Source organism: Mustela erminea, chromosome 5, assembly GCF_009829155.1.
Source record: "Mustela erminea isolate mMusErm1 chromosome 5, mMusErm1.Pri, whole genome shotgun sequence".
NCBI classification, from domain to species: domain Eukaryota; kingdom Metazoa; phylum Chordata; class Mammalia; order Carnivora; family Mustelidae; genus Mustela; species Mustela erminea.
In genome coordinates, this window is record NC_045618.1 from 80,406,337 (window position 1) to 80,423,230 (window position 16,894).

General features: G+C 36.4%; 1 long non-coding RNA gene across 1 annotated transcript in view; it reads right to left on the reverse strand.

Annotated features, from left to right (window-relative positions):
* The window catches only part of LOC116591232, a 122,444-nt gene extending 118,546 nt beyond the window's left edge, over window positions 1-3,898 (reverse strand). The window contains exon 1 of the long non-coding RNA XR_004285893.1: window positions 3,849-3,898. This is a non-coding gene — a long non-coding RNA (uncharacterized LOC116591232). The remainder of the gene's footprint in view (window positions 1-3,848) is intronic.
* Between the last annotated feature and the right edge of the window lie 12,996 nt (window positions 3,899-16,894).

Consider the following 16,894-nt stretch of genomic DNA (forward strand, 5'->3'; position numbering starts at 1 on the left):
CGTTTTTACTTACTTTGTTCTAATTCCAATTCATGTGTCATTAGTGAAACGAAGATTGACAAGAAATAGCTTTGACCTCACAGATTTGACCTTCAACCTCAGAGGACCCAACTTAGTCTGAACATAGGTTGGAATATGCTAAGAAACACCTTTCCTTTGCACAAGAATGGAATGGCAGTTTTTTTCATCATTGTACCACCCCCTGCTTGCCACTACATTTAGACTATGAGACATGTCAACTGCCTGTCACAATTACAATAGACACAGCAAACCAGAATTTTCCCCAAATCCAAGGGGAACTTCCTGAACAAAGAGTAAATTTTATTGCACAGATTTTGGAGACCTCCAATTTGTAGAGCCATAATGAATGCATCCCACAGACCAATAGGTAGTTGTTAATTATCCCAGCAATTCTTTTTTAATGTGCTAACAACACAGCATGCTAAGCCTTCATATCCTACACTGTTACTGATGATCTCATCACATTTGAAAAGATGGTAGTCTGGGAAGAAGGCATTATTATTGAAAGTATGCATGACAATAAGTTACATGATTATAATTCCTTATTTTCATGATTTAATAAAAAGAGAGTGTGGTATTTTGGAAACAAATGGGTTTGGCTACACCTTTACCGAACCAACTGAAGTAATTTACCTATAGTATCACTTGAAGATAAACATAATCTTTGTATTTTCCTTGACGGATTATCTGAAAGCTTGTATGTACTAATTTTGTGTCATGAAAGCATGCTGTGGTTTAAAAGAAATTGTTGAAGGACAAGACCTATGACCTGAATAAGAACCCTCAATAAATTTAAAAGTAATTTATGCCTTAGCTAGATAGTTTTGAATAAAAATTGGATTCTGGAAATCTATTATAGTTAAGAAACTGTTATGGTTCCTTCATATTGAATAACAAACATTTGGATGATACTAGTATTACACCCCTAAATAAATAGAATAATGAAATACACCACTTTATTGTGGCAAGTGTTTGAAAAGTTGACTTTGTTTCCTTCATGATAAAACATTTTGAAAACACTGCCAGGTTACTGCTTTGACTTCATTTTAATGAAATGTGAAGTCATTTTCATTTTACCAGCAATAGTCATTCTTTTTTTTCTGTTTTTGTTTTTTTTTTTTTTAAATCATGGGTATATGACTATAATGACTTCACTTTAATGGGTGTTACAGTCATTTGGTTTTCCCTTGTAATATTATTCTATTATAATGTGGATTTGCATAACTCATTGTGCTTCATGGTGTTTTCTGAATTTCTTACTTATGTTGCTAAAAAAGTTGAATACAATATATTTTCTTACAGGAGGAGGCATTAACTTTCATGAGAAATCACAATTGTTATCACATCATCTGTAAGTACTCTTAAAGCTACTACCTTCAGAGAACATTTAAATAAAACTCAAAGAACTGATTTCTTTTGAAGAAGGTGATTAGCATATAAATACAAAAGAATCATTTCAGAATAGGACACACAGAGTATGACACAGTAAGAGTTTACTAATAATTATAAAAATTGGGGATATCTGTTGTGCATGAAGCATTCTTTATTACACCTGTGTCATAATTATGTATGAAACATGCTTTCAGGGTAAGAACAGTAACATTATTTACCATCCCTTTGCCCTGATGCACATACCCTCCCTGTTACAACAGTGATCTTCAAACTAAACAGTAAATAAAACTCTTTGTGTTTGGAATTTTGCTTTCTCATGGGTAAATTTTTATGTCCTTCCAGATGTGAGAAAGTCTGAACTTATGATTTTATCTCAGCAGCACATTTGTGGTCATCAAAAGAAATAAATCTCAGACTGTTGGTAGCTTCTGTAGAGATGTCTTTTATCTTACACCTGTGACAATTACCCTGTGTTACTGAAGCTAACAAGAGTTAGGCCAGAGGTTAAAGGTCAGAGCACTGTCAAGAGGAAGTTATTCTTCAGTCCACTAAAACTCTTATCATTTTCATCTAATGTGATATTTACCCGTCAGTCAGAGACTGTAGGCCATTGTCTTGGGCTAAGTGCTGCACTTACTGCCTCAAAGACAGCACATTTTATTATTTTTCTTATAATTACCATTTTCTATCATTAAAATTTCTTCTTCAAAATAAACATACTGTTTTAAATTTTTTATTTTTTATAAACATATATTTTTATCCCCAGGGGTACAGGTCTGTGAATCACCAGGTTTACACACTTCACAGCACTCACCAAAGCACATACCCTCCCCAATGTCCATAATCCCACCCCCTTCTCCCAAACCCCCTCCCCCCAGCAACCCTCAGTTTGTTTTGTGAGATTAAGAGTCACTTATGGTTTGTCTCCCTCCCAATACTGAATAAACATTCTTATACTAAAATAAAAACAAGGAAAAATATTAAAAACAAGCTTCAAGTATTCATGTTTGTTTGATGATTCAATGGTCATATGTGGTGAATTGAGTCAAAAGTTTACCAAATGAATAATGAAATGAGCAGCATTAGAGAAATAGCAAATGACAGAATTGTTCAATGATGTAACATGAGCCTAAATGAGTGTATGTCTACATGCAGGCAGGCTCATTCCCAATATTACAAACTAGCCGAATATCCAACTAACATGTTTCTAGAATATAATAAAGCATCATTTGAGAAATGTTCTCATATTGGACTTTGGTGGAGGTGATGTGTTACATACACTAGGCTCTGCTTTTGCTATACCTGGATATAATGACATTCCATTTAGAATGGGATATAGTGAAAGGCTGTTATCCTAGAAGTAGGATATACAAATTGCAATTCCTTGTCATGAGATAACTTACAAAGAAAATCTGGTGTCAAAGAGTCTTCCTTTAAAAAAAAAAAAAAAACCCTACTAGAGATCTCAAAGCATTAAGAGTACGTGATTTAAGAGTCATAAGGTTAAAAGTGAGTGAGTAAGTTGGTTGTTTAGGTCTTCTCTTCAGCAAGGATATACTCAATCACAAAGAAGCTTCATGCTACCCTCTGTCTCCAAGGAAAGTAAAGTAAATCTCTAGCATTTTCTTATATCCCTTTCCTTCTGGTTAAGTCCCATTAGGATAACATAGTGGGATGGAAAGTTTTTAGAGTGGAACGCAGGGACCATGTACTTGAGCTTCACATTTGCCTTTGGCTAGTTGAGTAGCATGAGTCTGCTTTCCTAGCTGTCAAATCGGAATGAAAGCTCATTATTCTCAACTCTACAGATTTTAAAAGGTTTAACAGCATCTTTCTGCATCCTTGGTTACATATAGAAACCTCTCCCCTGTGCTCCCTAAAAAGTTTTATCTTAATTCCTAATAAGAACATATATGTTCCACCTTCACAGCCTTGAAATTTTTGAGGACAGGAACGGTGTCTTCATTTTTTCCCCAGGTACTTAGCAGAGTGTCTGTTAAATTACTGTAGGGTGACTATACATTTTGCATTTGCCTACTTCTTTTAATGTTTAATTATTAATAAGCTCACTTCACTTTCAAAATTATCCCAGTTTGGACGGCAAATTATATAGTATTCATCATTTCCTTACTGGAAGTAGAAACTACTTATGTGACCAGTTTTCTCAAGAGCTATCAATGTCCACTCAGTTCTCTTTTCTTTACCAAATAACTTCAATTCTTCTTTTTTACTGTCTGGTTGTTATAAAGTTTAGAGATTGTTTTAGTGAATAACTGAGGCATAGATCTGGGTCTGCTACATTTATTGTCATCCAGTATTAAATACCCTGCTCCTAAGATAACTCCAGAGTTCCTAACAAGTTTAAGATCATAGGATTCTAATAAATATAGTCTTATCCTTTGACTGGTCTCCCAAATTATATCTAAAGGCCTCACCTTTTACTACTATTTTAGGTAACAAGCAGGTACCAGCTTAGGCACGCCAGCAAGCATAAATAAACAGTATATTCAAATAGGATTGGCCTTGTCTTGGGAAACATGAATTCTGTAGAGAAAACACATGTGAAAGGGTGGGGATGAGAAAATAGGTCCTGTTTTATGGTAATAACTGACATAATAAATGACATCGTCAGATAGGAGGCACACAGCTCAAAAGTTGGCATCTGTGTCTGAGTATACAAATATATTAGAAACATGACCATTTCTGATTCCAGAATGAGAAAACAATTTTGCTAAGAAGCCACATCCAAATTCAACCATCTTTTTGCCAGCCTTCACGTGTTCTTCACTTATTCAAACATTTTATATCCTGATATACCAAAAGCTCTGATTTAAAGCCTTAATATGAAAACAACACACAGAAACAGAGAACATGTAGTTTTGCAAAATAGAACTTTTAGCTTGTAAGTAACATTTTCAACCTATTTCCATGTGAAATATGGACATTAGTTGTAGGTTGTTTAAGAACCCAGACTACTGTTATTATCCCAGGTACTCAACATGTGACTCAGTCTGGCTTTTTGAAATATATGTAAGGAAATGTTCTCGGATAATATTCAGAGCAAACAATCTGATTTTGACCTTCAAACAGCTCGACCGCCTTCCATTTTACTTTGGTTCTATTGCCTTATCTTTTTTAAATCCTATCCACCTAAAAATAAAGGAAAACATCAGAGGAAACTCAGAGATGAGTCATGAAATTCACTTCTAACCAGCCACCAGTTGAATCATCAAACCATGAAATTGCTCTTGATAGGCATATCACTGGCATAATTTACAGAGGTAAAAGACAGTGGTCCCATAAACTTCAATAATTTCTAATCTTTAAAATAATACATCTTTAACCTATTTCACCTGAAAATAATACCAGTTGAAAATAATACTAGTTGAAAGTAAATATGAGCACTGGGTTTTATATCCAAATAATGAATCATGGAACACTACCTCAAAAACTAATGATGTATTATATGGTGACTATCAACATAATAAAATAAAATAAAAATAAAAAGTAAACAAAAATAGATTAATATGACACTTACTAGATTTCTCAAGATTTTATATGTTCTTTTAGCATCTCTGTGGCAACCTGTAATCAAACTTGAATCAAGCTGTTTCCAAAAAAGTAAAAAAGCTAACTAACCACAAAGGAAGAGGAAAAAAAAAAAAAAAAGTGTTTCTGTACCTAAGTCACATACATTCAAGGAAAGAAAACCTGGAATATTTTCAAAACGTAAAGACCTGAATGATTTTTGTGAAAGCAAATATATCCTTTGCAATGATCCATAAAGAATGTTCTACTTCACCACACTAAAGATGTAATAAACCGTCTTCTCTCAATGCGAACGACTAAAATCCACCCCAAATAGCCTGAATTAAATACATGGAGATCAGCCTCAAAATCAATTCAGCGGAGCATGGAAGTCCCAGAAGTAGAAACATAATGGCTTTACTTTGAGTATTCACCTCAACGGGGTTCCTCTAAGTTTGCTGATTCTGATGCTCTGGTTCTCTACACTTAAGATGTTAGAGGTTCTGGTTCAAGACAGTAACTTGGGAAGCTCCCGACCTCCCCTCTTTCCATACACACACCAAATCTACAGATCTATATGAACAATTTTCTCCAGAAAAAAAATCTAGAAACCGGCAGAGGAACGTCTTCACATGGAGCAAACAGGAGGGAAACCACATCAAAGCAAGCAGGGAAGCCTGATGCACAGCCTCGCTGTAAACCCCACCCACAGCACAGAGACCCACAATGGGCAAGGATCGCAAAACCCTGAGCTGATTCCTGAGGACCCAGGCGCTAGTACCCCACAGCAGGCACCGCAACATTTTTTTTTTTTTTAAGATTTTACTCATTTATTTGAGAGAGAGAGAGAGAGAGAGAGAGAGAGAGAGAGCGCACAAGCAGGCACGATGGGGGAGGGGCGGAAGGAGAAGGAGAGGGAGAAGCCGACTCCCTGCAGAGCCTGGAGCCCCTTGTGGGACTCTGTCCCAGGACCCTGGGATCACGACCTGAGCCAAAGTCAAACACTTAACCGACTGAGCCCCCCGGGCGCCTACAGATACCTCAATTTTTAAGACCAGTACCTGAGAGAGGAGCCTCAAAACCTCTGGCTTTGAAGACTAACAGGGCTTGGGCCCCAGAGGCCCACGGTCCAAGGCGAGCTGAGGCGTGGCTCTTAAAGGGCCCACGCCCGGATTCACTGACCCCAGGCGTCAGGGCAGAAGTAGCCCTTTGAAAAGCACCCATTCTTTACGTTTAAGAGGCCCATTTACTAATCTTCAAGCACTGGACTGAGGGGCAGGGGCCTGCTAGGAAATGCTCCAGAGAAGAAAGCTGATGGGCGCTATCTTTCTGATTTCACTCTGCCTTTCGAAAGGCAAAGGACACCATTTTAAAATTTTCTTTTATTTCTTTCCTTTTCCATTTTTTTTTTTTTTTTTTTTTTTTTTTTGGTGGGTGCCATCTTTGCTTCCACCTCTGCCTGCTCCAGGTGTGAGTGCAATCTTGATGCTCTTCTGCGGCCACATTCTAGAGTTTCTACGATGGGATGAAGATGGGAGGCTCTACACAGATCTGGTGACCCAGTTTTTGTGGCTGTCACCTAGTGAATACCCCTTGATCACCTGGCTCTGGAGGTCAGGTGGCCTGCTTTTTTGGACCCCATGAGACTAACAATCAGATAGTACTTGGCAGACTACCATTCCCAGGACACTGCCTAGACCTCAGACTGAAATACATCTCAGTCTTCCTGAAAAAAAGGCCTACTTGCTTGTCTAGGAGTTTGGGCCTGAGGGGCAGGCTTCTGATTTGGCATATAGAGGCCTACAGAAGTAATGGAAGCTAGTAGCATAGTCTTTGCACTCTTTCTCTGCCACACTCCAGATCACCAGTATCTTCCAGAAGGGAAGCTTAATACCCTTGTCTGGTGCCAAGGGTACTAATATCCTTGTCTGGTGCAGCTCCTGCTGCAAAACCTTTACATCCCTTGGCTCTGGTGACTGAGGGTCTCATGGGTTCCACAGGACTGTAATTAATGGAAAAAGTTCTTCAACAGCTACCACCCCCAGGGCACAGCAAGAGGAAAAGGCCCAGAGCTCAGTCTTCCTGTGAAAGAAAACGATTAGCTTATCATCATAGCTTCAGCCTGAATGACACAGGCCTATAAATAAACACATCTAAGGGCTGACCGTATTCCTTTCCTGAGACTACAGAGGTGGGCACCATCTTTGAACTCTCTGCCATGTTCCTGAGTGCCAGCATCTCTAGGGGGACGTCTAACATGTGTTGGGTTGCCCCAGTTTTTATATCTGGTGTGCCAGTATTCCCTTAATATTCATTCAATGTCTGCAAGATTCGTAGTGATATCCCCATTTCATTCCTGATATTGATCATTTGTGTTGCCTCTTTTTTTCTTGTAAGATTTACTAGACCTACAGGCTAGAGGTTCCAATGTTATTAATCTTCACAAAGAACCACCTCTTATTTCATGGATAGTTCCTCTACTGCTTTGCTTTCAATTTCCTCCATCCCTGTTCTTCACTACTCTCTTACTTCCTGCTTGCTTTGTATCTCTTTGGCCTCCACTGATGGAATCTTCGGCTGGGAGGGTAGGGCTTCTTCCTTACTGACACCGCAGGGGCTGGGGAAACAGTGGGAAGGACCACCACCCTATTTGAGAAGGGGACTGGTACCTCCTTATAGCTAGGTGACACTTTAAGTTCAGGTTCTCTAGGTGGTCTCTGCTGATACCATGGGACAGGGGTAGAGGTTGGGGGGGTGTTCATTATTCTCGGTGGGGGATGAAAGCTTTTGCTCTCTACTCACCCTTTTTTGATACCTATCCCAGTGAGAGATTTGAGGAGACTCATTCATGCCTTGAAAGGCTAGGATTCTAGGCTCTTCATCTGGCCTTTGCTGGTGGTGAGTAGGGGTTGGGGCCATGTTTTGTTTATTTGTTTGTTTCTGCAATGTTTTGGTAAAATACAGCAGTTATTTTCCAAAAGTTTTGTTTTGCTAGACTGCCCCTTTCCTGTCCTTTGGCCAGGGAGCAGACTTTTTTGGAGCTTTCTGTGTCTGCACCGACTGGTGTTTCCCAGTTACCAACTTCTTCAGCTCCAAGTCAGAGGTGCGTGAAGCAAAAGGAAAACCTAGGGAACTCATTCTGGGGCCTGAATCCCTAAGTGGTGTACCTTTTTCTCTTCACTTTTCAGAACATCCTTATGTTTGTTTTATATCTAATTTCCAAGGTTTTTAGTTTTACTCAGGGAATATTCTATCTAAATTTATCTTCCCAAACATAAAAGTCAATCTACATATTTTTAAAAATTTATAGTAATTTTTATAATATATCATATATTATTTTGGTGATAGTCCATTCAGCATATAATAGAAATTCTGTCTCAATGAAAATGTAGACCAATTTACCTCGGGAGTAATTGGCTAAACGAAGATAAAACCCATGTTGATAAAAATTGCCTTAGAGTCATTTTTACGGTTCTGAAAGTTAATACACCAGTACACAGTCTCAGAACTAAACCACTGAATAAACAATGAAATGTTTTGAATCACTGGCTCCCAGAGATTAGGGAAAATAAATTCTCTAAAGAATTTTAGGAGGTAAAATAGGGTTGCCAACATTTTTTATATTTTATCTAGAGACATATTTACTATTATTTAGTGAGATTTGGTTTATTATTAAGAAGACTACAATTACTTAATTGTTAAGTGACATCAAGAACAGTTTATATTGACTAAGCTGTTTAAAAAGTAATTCCATGTATTATTTCCAGCTGGCAAAGTTCTGCCAAATACCTATACTAATGCCTCAGTGAGTTAACTGCTTAAACTTAAAAAATACCTAACTGAAAGGAGAGTAATTATTTTGCATTTAAATATTACAAAGAGTTGTCAGATTTATAAACAAAAACAAAACAAAACATACAAAACACCACTTAAATTTGAATTTTGGATAAATAACAAACAATTTTTAGTCTAAGTATGCCCCACACAATATTTGGGACACACTTACACAAAACAATTATTTGTTGTTGTTTATCTGAAAATTCAAATTTACCTGAGTGTCCTGTTTGGTCTTTTTTAAAGATTTTATTTATTTATTTGACAGACAGATCACAAGTAGGCAGAGAGGCAGGCAGAGGGGGGTGGGGGAAGCAGACTCCTTGCTGAGCAGAGAGCCCAATGCGGGGCTTGATCCCAGGACTCTGGCATCATGACCTGAGCTGAAGGCAGAGGCTTAACCCACTGAGTCACCCAGGCGCCCCTGAGTGTCCTATATTTTATCTGACAATCCTGTATTTTAAAATATTAAAAAATATATAGCTCATTATACAAGATCTAGATTTATATATTATATATATATAAAATATGTGTTTTAACATAAAACATATGTTTTGTATATAAAATATCATATATAGTGTTTAAAAAGGCATCAAATATGTGTTATATTTTAGAAATTGCTTTTAGATTAATCATAAAAGTCAGCACAAAAGCAAAAAATTATGGTCGTCCAAAAAAAGACTAAAGCAGAATGAAAGCATATAGGTATAAAATAAATATACTTTATATTTTACCTTATTTCTCTGTATGAAAGAGAGTTAAAAGAGTGTGAGAAAGGGAGAGAAAGGGAGGAAGGAAGGAATGAGGGAAGGAAGGAAGGAAGGGAAAAACTTGATTATTGAAGGAGTGGTAGAAAGTGGTAAAGAATCACCAAAAAAGTTGTTTTACATGGAAAAACACCCAGTATTAGTCCTTTTGCTAAGGCAAGAAATAATAATTCCCTTTGAACCCCCAAACCAAAGAATGCTGGAGCCGGAAGATCATAGGAGGAGCAGTGCTGGGCTGAGGGTTGATTATAGTTTAAGGGCCAAATACTTTTTCTTTTAACTTAGATATGACCTATTAATATGAAAACATCTTTAAGCATTAAGTATTCTGGCCTATAAGAAATTATTATTGTCATTATTGTCATTAATCCATTATCTTTGGAAGAGAAAGTATAAAATATGCATGAGGAAAGGCTTTCATTCAGTATTTTACGTTTGGAATATGGGACAAATGAATCAATGGTTAGTAAAAATTTTTATTAGATCAAATGCCTTCTAACGTTTGACCTGAATTACTTTATTTTGCTTAAGGAGGCTCCCTTCCCACACAAGGCCAACATATACCACTGGATTAAGTCAGCGACCTCCTACCTGGTAACCCAACTTCCGTTTTATCTACACTTAGCTACCATCTGCATGCCAGTGATAAGTTTTCTTCAGTAATCCTTTGCTCATTGTCAAAACCAAATGAAGACCAAATTCTCAGCACCTCAGTGTGATCCCAACCAACAATCCAGCTTTCGCTCTGGCTCCTCAAGGGCAACCCAGGAGGCAATCCAATTGAAATTACAGTGGACCCTTGAACAACACAGGCTTGAACTGCACAGGTCCACTTATATGAGGGTTTTTTACAGTACTGTAAATTTACTTTCTCTCCCTCATGATTTTCTTAATAACATGTTCTTTTCCCTGGTTTCTTTTAATGTAAGAATACAGCCATATGACACATATAACATAAGAAATATGTGTTAACCAACTGTTTATGTTGTTTTTATGTTGTATTTATGATGTTATTGTATTTATGTATTTATATTGTATTTATTATTAAGATTTATATTAGTATTATTTATTGTATTTATGTTGTATTTATGATGTTCCATCAACAGCAAGCTATTGGTAGTTTTAGGGGAGTCCAAAGTTATATGTAAATTTTCAACTACACAGGGTGTCAGCGCATCTAATTCCCGAGTTGTTTAGGGCCAGCTGTAGTCATTATCTTCCGAAGCCCTTAACTTTCCTATCTCTCTGTTTTTGTTCTTGATATTCTCCTCACTTGCACCTTCCTCCCCAGATTCCACTTTTTTCTTATAGAAATCCTCATTTTCTTTTAATGGCATAATTTAAATTCCTCTCTTGATTTGTCACTGCTTAATTACTTATTTGGTCCTCCCAGGAGACAATATACCTTTTGATTTGCTCACTCACTTTGAGTTATAATTTTAATAGTATCTCAGACTCTATAATTTTTTTCTATAAATTTTTGATAAAGATTGGTTTAATAGAATTGGTCAGAAGCCCAATGAATGGCTTAGACTTTGGGTGATAACTCTTCCCACATTCTTATGTTGTCAGGCTTGTCCTTCAACAAAATGAAGTAAATGAGCCACTGGAACATTACGTCAATGATTAGGGTCAATAGCTTTTATGAATAAAGAATCAAAATGGCCATTAGGAAAAAAAAAAACTGAAACTGGCTTAGTAATTTCAAGTGCCTTAACTCCAGCTGAGTGCTTACAAAATAATAAAATTCTCGGAAACAACAAGTAGAATTTAAAGGACAGCATAGGCTTCTGTATGACTTTTTAAAGTGGAAAAAAAAATAATTACAGCTTACTTTATAGGCTTTCTTCTGGTTTAGTTGAAACTAGCATAACTGAGATACAGAGTATCAATTTGGGGAAATTTTAAGGGTTTTTAACTTTGCTACTGGGAAGGAGAGAAATGCATTTCTTTAAAATGAAAACTTACTGTAGAAGAAAACAAGAAAAATTGCAAAAGGCAGGGAAATTACAGAATCTACAATTTTGGGTGTTCATGATTTTCCACTATCCCTAGTAGATAACCTTGAAATTAGACGACAATAAGAAGTGCTTTCTGTGACAAGTAGTTCAGATCTTATTAGATTTCCAACAGTCATTTAGATATGGCATGGTCCAAAAATGCCTTAAAATGTTATAACTTCTCTTATTTTCAGATATATAGATGTTTTAAAACCATTCCTGATATAATCAGCTCTTTAAATGGTAGGTGATATCTGTAGTTCCTCCAGTAAATTCTTTTCTTTACACCTTTTCTAAAGATAAAGATGTCCAATCTACATTGACAAAGAAAAAACTAGTTATTAATATGGTGGGAGAGATAATCTCTGTAATTCAGAGGCATCCTGTTTCTCTAAGAAATCACTATCACAGGTTCTCAAAATGCCCTTGTCACAGAGGTCTCCTACAAGCTTCCTTCAAAGCTCAATTTAGCTCCTACATTGTTCGAAAAAGCCTTTTCTCACCCTTTCAGTCCTTCATGATGACCCCCAACTTGAACACTTGTTATTTGTCACTTGGCATGCAGTACCTGGTGGATTTAATTACTTTTTAAATGTCAATTTGGTCTTCCAAATTATAACATGGGAGATCGCTTGCCCCTTCCAGCACATGAGGACACAGTGTAAGATCGCCTATGAATCAGGAAAGGGGACCCTCACCAGATATGGAATCTGTTGCCTCCTGATTGTGGACTTCCCTCTATGACTGTTAAATAAATGTCTGTTGTTTATAAGCCCTTCAGTGTCTATGACAACTTGTTATAATAGCCTGAATAGACAGGGAGAAAGTAAGCAATCTGAAATTTCTGTTGAATGAATAGGTAATTTTCAAACCATGTAGACATTGATAGATCCTAAACGTAAGTACAAGATAACCAGGCTCAGAAGTGAGTAACTTAACCTGTCATTTATATCGGTACACTCCTTCAAACAGTAGTCTCCAGAAATTTCTATTGTAGAAATACATTTGAGGAACACAGACTACCACCCCCTTGACCATGTGCACTGCTCACTTTCCATATTAGAAGTTCTGAGAAACCCTAGTAAAAAGACACATTTTGAACTAAGCCTTAACCCATCATTTCCTAAATTTGTTGAACCATGTAACCTTACTATCATAGCTTAAAATTGTTATCATTTGGAACAGACTTTGAGAAACAAATTGCAATGCATCTATGAACAGCATCTAACCCACTTATCTTCACCAGAAGTGGGTGGTAGATGGGAGGCTGCCCAGCCGAAGATGTGGAGGCATTTTTCACACAGGACCACGTCAGCATTCTCTTGGCATCTTTCTATACTTTCTAATAATACTTGACCAACAGAGTGAATTTCATAGCTATTTGTTAAATAGCTAAAAGTTTGGCACACTGCTATTCTCATAAAAGCATATACCACTTATATTTAATAATGATGTAGTGAACTCCGGTCTGAGGACAAATTACAAGTAAAAAAAGATTAGTGTAGGCTGGCACAAGTTGGAAGTGTTTAAAGTCATTTTGTCATAATAAAATACAGACATGTCCCTAAATATATTTAACTGCCATCTAATATTTAAGGAAAAATAAAAGTATCCTTCCTATATTCAATGATTCCAGATTCATATATTTTTTTGGCCAGGTCACGTTGTCTCCTGTCTACTTTATTAAAATATTTGTTGTTGATGTTGTTAATTATCCTATATACTGTAAAATATAGGATGTGGGTAAGATTGTCAGGGCCCAGTGTAAACCAGGAGGGAAGCCACAATAAGAATGAAGTCAGTCGCTCCTCCCCAAAAAGAGAAAGAAAAAAGAATGAAGGCAGTACCAGGAAAGAAGAGGAAAGACATGAAAATAATTTTTCCTCTGATGGAAATAAAGGCTTTCCTACTTCTGAATTTTGTGTCAAAAGAGGTAATACATCTTCTTTAATATGTTGGCTTGTTTAAGTTAGATTCTCTGCCATTTACAAATAAAAACATCACACTTGATATAGAATGTGCTTCTAATGTGCCTTAGAAGTGATATACCCTAAAACAGGATGATTTGAGTCCAACGATGACATGGACATCCCAGATTGTGAAGTTGGTCTCATTATAATGTCCTAGGGAACAGTTGCTTCTAATGTTGCCCAGCTCTATCTGGAGGCTCAAATCATGATGTCGCTGAGGCTTTAGCTCCAGGATACTCCTCGGGGAAATTCAGGATTTTAAATTATGTTGCATATAAGTGAGGGTCCCAGAAGGAAGCAGAAGGCATACTTAACTGCCCTGTTGAGAGCTTAACGAAGAGAGACATTTTATATAGGTGTGGACAAGATTAATGGAACCAGCATTAGATCTCAGGCACCTAGATGTTGACAATAATTGGAAGCCAGGAGCATCCTTGGGCTTGTAGGGTTGAGAGGAAGAAACAGTGTTTCTGGAGCACAAAATGAAAGCTAAAAAGGAACACAAGCACCACTGAAACTGTGGCAAACCTGAGTCAGAAAAAGAATGAAATACTTCACCACTCCTCCCTCCCTCCCTCCCTCCCTGCTCCATTTTCCTACAGATTACTCTTCCTGGACAAATCACAACTGATTACTTTTTATCAAAAAAGAGCCACGAAAGAATATGGAGAAGGGGGAGAAGAAGGGGAAGGGGGATGGGAACAGAAGGAAGGAAGGAGGAGAGAGAGAGAGAAAGAGTAAGAATACAGAGGAGCTAAACTGTTGCTACTATTAAGAATATTCTTTTAATTCAGAAATATGTTTCTATGTAATATTTATACTTCAAACTTGAGTATGATATTTGGAAACTTCACTGCAAAACTTAAAATGAAAATGGGAGGTCATGTGAAACTAGATTCACTGTAAGTATGGTCCTTTAAACTTCACTGGGGTGAAGAATTTATTTAAATAATTTAGTTTATCCTCCATTTTCTTTCTAGATTTGGCTGTTTTTAAGACCCATTTTACATACTGGTCAGTAAGAACTTGAAGGTGTGTGATGCTCATCTGATTCATTGAAAGAGGTTCATAAGATCTGCACAGACTTTCACCTCAATACACAGATACATTTTTAAAATTAAAACCTAAACATGTTTTTGGCACAGTTCTTGACTTACAGAAGCTACAACTTCATTCCATCTAGCATGGTTTCTGTACCCCTATAATTAGGTCTGCCATAATAGTCTCTTTACTTCTCTGCTTCCTCCATTAGATGATAGGTTCCATGAAAGTCTTATTCATTCCTCATTCACATTGCTAAATATTCCCAATATACAGCATTAGTAAATTCTCAATATATAAAAACTGAATAAATGACTCATTGGCATTTCTTGAAGTGACAGAAATGGGCTGTTTTTCAGATCATACTTCACATTCTGTTTTAAAAAACTGCCCAGAGGTTTGGGATTATCCCGAAAGACCTGAGGAGGAAGAATTCTTTAAATAATTTTACCAAACACAACAGAAGAAATTTCTTACAAAATATTTTATGTTAATTTTATATTTTAATATTTAATATTTTATATTTTAATTAATTTTATATATTATGTCATTAATATAAATATGATATAATGCCATTAAAACACATGTAATGCCAAAACTCACTAGAGGCTTTCCTCTCTGTAGCTGCCACCTGACTAGACCACATCTCTTAAAATCAAATCCATCCATTTTGTAAGTTTCATTTTTCTATAGCTGAGATTACAATCTATCATTTAGAGACAATCTGACACCTAGATAAAAGCAAGTATATAAAAAGGAATCGAAACTGATGCAGAAGGGAAAAAGTACAAATAGGCTGCATTTCTGCTAGTTAAATGACATGGTTGGGAGCCGAGGAGAGAGCATGAGAAAAAAACTTTTTAGGTCAATTTTATCAAGCGATTTGTCAGTGAAGGAACATCAGAACATCAAAATTTAATCATATCTTCTAAATTCATTGTTCGCAAATCCTTCCTCTCTCTTCTCTGCTATTTTGTGTTTTTGTTAAGATACTCACTCTGTAGGTTGAAATGAATTTCATATTTACTTTAAAGATAATAGTATCCAATAAGTTTGCTTATCCATGAAAAATGGAATCACAAAACCATCCATCTTCATATTACCCTCATATTACCTTCATATTACCCTCAGCCAATAATTATTATGTACATTGGTACATGACTTACCTATTGTTCTACCCTTGGTAAACTCACCAATCATAAGCGCACTTACACAATTGCCCCAAGTCGTCCCTAGTATTTCCTGTCTTGTTTCATGCATGTAATGAAATAAGGCATAGGGACGAGACATGGATTTTTGTTCCAGTTCCATAAACAAGTACCCTTCCTTGACCACACTTTTCACATCTGTAAAAATAAAGGGACTTTAATAAATAAATAAATAAATAAAGGGACTTAAACTAGATGCTTTATAATGTCCCTTTCCTTGACTTACATAACCCACCCTTTGAAGTCTTAGGTTAAAAATAATAAAACGAGAAGGCTCTATCTATGATCAGTTCAGTTCCTTAAAGAAAATTTGTAATTGTTTTCTTTATTAGTGGCAGTTATTTCTGCAAATATTATAGTAAATAATATGAAATAAAATAGCCTCTAGATATTAATAATGTTTCCAAATTTATTAACTTAAAAACCATTGGGTTGATTTTATTTTACCATTTGTGGAGAAAAAAATAATACAGTTCTTTTGGGGGTTTTTTGTACTTTCAACCTCTCCTCTTCTCCTGAAAGGAAATATATCTTAACTGTGAGCCGCATACATACATGTACAACTTAACAGCTGACAAGGGCAGTCCTTCCCCCGCAATTCTGTTCCAAGCATCCGATGTGCCTTCTCCGTGGCACATCGTACAAAAGTTTAGTCAGTAATTCAAGGTATCAGATGGTGTTATTTTGTCTTTGGGGTACCTTAATGATAAAGAGAGAATAGACCAAAAGTCAGGCATGCTTCCAACTAAACCATTAATGTTTGCAGTTTGGCTAAAATTATGCTCAACCCTGGCAAACCTGTATTTATCATTTTTAAGTATTTTTTTATTGCCTGCAGGTTTCTAACATCACACTCACTGATGTGTGCCTTACACATTTGGAGAGCATCTTAAAAGAAGGTTTTCTCCATTTGTAAGCATCAATTGGAACCAAGATTGTTTATGATTGCCACAAAATTTCTTATTGCAACCAAGAATAAAAAATCAAGGCAGGAAATGCTGCAAAAATACGAAAGCATTTAGTAGCTTAGAAAGAAATAAAGGTGTCAAATGATATAATCAGATAGAAAGTACTTAGTAAAGAAGAAAAGGAAGATGGGAGAGAGGGTGCTGTCTGTGTTGTGAGTTGCCAAG